Source organism: Onychomys torridus, chromosome 1 (genome assembly GCF_903995425.1).
Source record: "Onychomys torridus chromosome 1, mOncTor1.1, whole genome shotgun sequence".
Classification (NCBI taxonomy): Eukaryota; Metazoa; Chordata; class Mammalia; order Rodentia; family Cricetidae; genus Onychomys; species Onychomys torridus.
The window spans coordinates 15159779-15165496 of record NC_050443.1 but is presented as its reverse complement, the minus strand read 5'-3'; positions in this window follow the sequence as shown (position 1 = coordinate 15165496).

The window sequence follows — 5718 nt, the reverse complement described above, 5'->3', positions numbered from 1 at the left end:
GGTGCTAAGCCAAGGGCTTGTGTCCTTGGATCCAGATCCTGCCTAAATAGCTTCTAGGAGATCAGATTGTATTGAAATCTGAACCCTGTGGGAGTCAAACTATCCCTATATTATGCCATAGGAGGCAGATCGGTTGGTGGGTGTGGATTTATGTAATTTGTAATCTCTCACCTACACAGAGGTATATTGAATTCACCCACATGGGATTATTTCCTTTCTTCCTATTTCATGTCTCCCACTGTCCCTCAGCTTCACATTCTTTGTGGCATCTGATAAGAAATCTGTTTATAGGGGATCTGCATAAAGCATAGACTTTCCTACATTATCCTGCCACAGGAGCTTGCCTTCCTTTGTTTTTGCCCTTGGAATGCCAAGTCCTTCCACCTGTCCACAGGATGCCAAGGAGAAGATGTTTTCTTCTGTAGTTGAGCAATCCAAAGGATAACCAAACAGCCCCTGAGAGGGCCCCATTCAGCCCTGAGACTTCCCTCCCTGAAGCACATCTGGTGAAAGTAATGGAGACTGCTCTGTGTGTGTGTGTGTGTGTGTGTGTGTGTGTGTGTGTGTGTGTGTGTGAGAGAGAGAGAGAGAGAGAGGTGTGTATGTGATGTGGTGTGTGTGTGTGTGTGTGTATGTGTGTGATGTGTAGTATGTGTGTGATGTGGTGTGTATGTTAGTGTGTGTGATGTGTGACATGTGGTGTGTGTGTGTGTGTATGTGTGTGATGTCTGGTGTAGTGTATGTGGTGTGTGTGTGATGTGGTGTGTGTGTGTGTGTGTGTGTGTGTGTGTGTGTGTGTGATGTGTGGTGTGTGTGTTAGTGTGTCTGTGATATGTGACATGTGGTGTGTGTGTGTGATGTGTGTTGTGTTGTATGATGTGTGGCAAGTGTGTGATATCTGGTGTGTGTATGTGATGTGGTGTGTGTGTATTGTGTGGTGTGTGTGATGTGCGGTGTGTGTATGTGTGAGATGTGTGGTGTATGTGATGTATAGTGTGTGTGTGATGTGTGGTTTGTCTGTACATGATGTGTGTTGTGTGTGTATGTGAGATATGTGGTGTGTGATGTGGTGTGTGTGTGCGTGTGCGTGTGTGTGTGTGTGTGTGTGTGTGTGAGAGAGAGAGAGAGAGAGAGAGAGAAGAGACAGAGAGACAGAGTGAGAGAACATGCAGAGTTGGGAGGAAGAGTGGTATGGCATAGGAGAGGAATTGGAGGGGAGGGAATGGGGCATGGATCTAATCCAGTCATTATATACATGCACAAGTATTCAATAAAGTACTATAAAAGAGGTAAGCCAAATTCTTTTTGATTTCATACAAGTTCTTATCTACTTTAGCTACAAGCAATGATGACAGCTTAGATCATGTTGATTTATCCAAACTTGATGATGTGATGTCTAAGATCAGACAGCCCCTTGGAACACCACCGACCTTAAGAATCTAAAGAAACAGTTCCCAGCTCTTTTCATGCCAAATATCTGCAAAACTTCTTTCCTGTCCCCAAAACAAATCCACAGGCTATTGTTCTCTGTGTACTGGCACCACCACACAGATCTGAGCCTGTCCTCAGATGTAAGGGTTCTCACATTTGGAAATGGAGTTCCTTTTATTTACCTGCAGGTTCCAACAACAGAGCTTGAGTCAGGCATGGCATCCATGCTTGTAATCTCAGCAGCTAAATCAGGATTTAGGGCCAGCCTGGGGCTGTGGTGAGAACTGGACAAGGAGAATGATGAATGTTTAGCTGGCCAAGCTGAGGTGTCCATGTCCAGACGTGATGGGAATTCTAGGCAGACTGAATGTGTCAATTTCTTTGTGTTGGGCCTGCTGCTAAGAGACCTTTCTTTCTAAAGAAACAGTTAGCTTTACCTCCTCTTTCATGGACATGTCCTTTCGCTGTATTCTGCCCTTCCTCATCAGCTAATATTTCCCTTTCTTCATCTCCTTTCTACACACATGTATGTACATTTTTTTACATATATAAATGCATACATGACAGAAATCATTTTGGAGGTTCCATAAAAACAAGCAAGAAAACAACAACAACAACAACAACCTCTAAAAACCCCCATATGACCCAGCTATTTCACTTTTGGGCATCTACACAGTGAACCCCATACCTTACCATAGTCTAGCATAAATGAGACCAGCAATTTAATCCTCATTAACAGAGAGAGAGATAGGGTAGTAGAGGAGTGAGGTATGATATGTATGAAAATGTCATAATGAAATCCATAATTCTCTCTACTAAAAAAGTTATTGAACAAGTTGAAGAGGAGCTGGGGGAAATAGCTCAGCCAGAGATGTACCTGCCTTATAAGCACAAGTACCTAAATTTGGATCTACAGCACCCATGTAAAAGCTAGACATGAATGGAGCATCTATGTGTAACCCCCAGCATTTGGAGAGTGGAGTAGATAGAGACAGGTCTCATTGAACCGTCAGCCAGCCTAGCTGAAATGATGGACTACAGGTTCAGTGAAAGACTCCTTCTCAAATTAATTAAATTAAGTAATTAATTAATCAAACTAATTAATTAAGTAGAGGACAACCTAAGAAGATACTTAACATCATGGGGGTGTGATGATTTTCTTCAAAGAACATACAGAATAGGTCAAAAGGGCTTTGGCATGAGGAACTAGGTTTTCCTAAAAAGCAACTTTTGTGTAACAATCAATAAATATGCTTTTGAACAACAGTTCAAAGTTTGGTCCATCAGAGGCTAGACTCTGCCCCTGCTGCTAAAGAACCTAAATTGCATTCTGGAGTGACCTACCTTCTTTGGACGTCCCATGCAATACAGCATACCTGACAAATATATGCATGGGAATTGCTTTTATCTACAAATCTATCATTTTGATTTGTGTCTAATGGCTACAGACATTATTGGGTATAAGTCTAAAAGCAATTTATTTGTCCCGTATGGTCTTCCCTCTCTTTTTCCTCTTGCCCTGTCTCATTTTGGCTCCCCATCAGTCACTAATTAAGAAAATGCCTGACAGATTTGCCAGTACCCCTAGCTCATGGAGGCATTTTCTCAACTGAAGCTTCCTCCACCCTGATGACTTTCGCTTGTGTCAAGCTGACATAAAACTACCCAGAACATCTGACAAGAAGCTAATATTCGAAATCTATAAGGAGCTCAGTATATATTTTCTTAACAGGGTTGTTTGTGGCTTGTGGTGACCTGCATGCAAATCTCTTAGCTCAGATCTCATACACAGTCAAGGGCTCAACCAACAAGGGAGGGAGCTTGTAGTGTAATTAGGTGTTTTTAAAATGACATAATCTACCATCCCATTCCCTTATGTTCTCATCCCCCCATCCTCTACCCTTCATTGCCCACCCCTCATCCCCAGTTTACTCATGCCCACCCCTCATTTATTTCCCCTTCCCAGGGTGATCCATGTGTCCCTCTTTGGATCTTCCTTGTCAGCTAGCTTCTCTGGAGTTTTGGGTTGTTGTCTGGTTATCCTTTGCTTTACTTCTAGTATCCACTTAGGAGTGGGTACATACCATGTTTGTCCTTCTGGGTTTGGGTTACCTCACTCAAGATGATATTTTCTAGTTCCATCCATTTGCCTGCAAATTTCATGATGTCATTGTTTTCACTGCTGAGTAGTACTCTATTGTGTATACGTACCACATTTTCTTAATTCAGTTGAGGGGCATCTAGGTTGTTTCCAGGTTCTGGCTGTTATGCATAATGCTGCTATGAAGATAGTTGAGCATGTGTCTCTGTGGTATGTTTGAGCATTCCTTGGGTATATGCCCAAGAGTGGTATAGCTGGGTCTTGAGGAAGATTGATTTTCAATTTTCTGAGAAACCACCACACTGATTTCTAAAGTGGCTGTACAAGTTTGCACTCCCCCCAACAGTGTAGGAGTGTTCCCCTTGCTCCACATCCTCTCCAACATAAGTTATCTGCAGTGCTTTTGATCTTAGCCTTTCTGACAGGTATCTCAGAGACATTTTGATTTACATTTCCCTGATGTTTGAGGATGCTGAGTAATTCCTTAAATGTCTTTTGGCTATTTGAAAGTCTTCCTTTGAGAATTCTCTGTTTAGCTCTATAGCCCATTTTTAAATTGGATTGTTAGTTATTTTGATGTCTAGTTTCTTGAGTTCCTTATATATTTTGGAGATCAGCCCTCTGTCAGATGTGGGGTTGGTGAAGATCTTTTCCTATTCTGTGGTCTGTCATTTTGTCTTATTTACTGTGTCCTTTGCCTTACAGAAGCTTCTCAGTTTCAGGAGGTCCCATTTATTAATTTTTGCTCTAAATGTCTGTGCTACTGGTGTTATATTTAGGAAGTGGTCTCTTGTGCCAATGCATTCAAGACTACTTTCTACTTTCTCTGCTATCAGATTCAGTGTAACTGGTTTTATATTGAATCTTTGATCTACTTGGACTTGACTTTTGTGCATGGTGATAGATATGGATCTATTTGCAATCTTCTACATATTGACATCCAGTTATGACAGCACCATTTGTTGAAGATGCTTTCTTTTTTCCATTATACAGTTTTGGCTTCTTCGTCAAAAATCAGGTGTTCATAGGTGTGTGGGTTAATGTCAGGGTCTTCAATTTGATTCTATTGGTCCACATGTTGGTTTTTATGCCAATACCAAGCTGTTTTTTTTTTTTTTTTTTATTACTATAGCTCTGTAGTAGAACTTGATGCCAGGGATAGTGATGCCTCCAGAGGTGGCTTTGTTGTATAGGATTCTTTTGGCTATCCTGGGTTTTCTGTTTTTCCATATGAAGTTGAGTATTTTTCTTTCCAGGTCTGTGAAGAATTGTGGTGGGATTTTGATGGGGATTGCATTGAATCTGTAGATTATTGTTGGTAAGATTGACATTTTTACTATGTTATTCTTACCTACCCATGAGCATGGGAGATCTTTCCATTTTCTGATATTTCTTCAATTTCTTTCTTCAGGGACTTAAAGTTCTTGTCATACAGATTTGTCACTTGCTAGAGTTACCCCCAAGGTATTTTATATTATTTGTGGCTATTGTAAAAGGCGATGTTTCTCTCATTTCTTTCTCAGCCTGTTTATCATTTGTATATAGGAGGGCTACTGATTTTTTGAGTTAATCTGGTATCAAGAATGGAGTGGGAAAGCAATGAGAGAGATACTATAATGGAGGGAGATATCATAGAGAGAGAGCGAGAAACCCAGTGCTAGGTAAGTTGCCAGGAATCCCCAAGGATGATCCTAGCATAGACTACTAGAAATAGTGGAAAGGGTGCCTGTCCCAGTGATCAGATCGGTGAATACCCTAACTCTAATCACAGAACTTTTCTCCAATGACTGATGAAGGCAGATGCAGAGATCCACAGCCAAACACCAGGCAGAGCTCCGGGAGTCCAGTAGGAGAGAGAGAGGAGGGATTCTATGAGCAAGTGCATCAGGAAACCTGCAGAGATGACCAAACCAAAGTAGTGGGAACTCTTGAAAGTTGGATCAATGGCTGTGTAGCTTGCATGGGACTGGACTAGGCCTTCCGCATGGCGAGACAATTGTGTAGCTTGATCTGCTTGGGAGGCCCTCTGGCGGTAGAATCAGAATCCATCCCTCATGCATTAGGGGGCTTTTTGGAGCCCACTACCTATGATGGGACTACCTCGTGCAATCTTGAGGCAGGGGGAAGGGCTTGGACTTGCCTCTACTGGATATGCCTCCCTGTTGGCAGTAGGGAGTGGGTTGAGT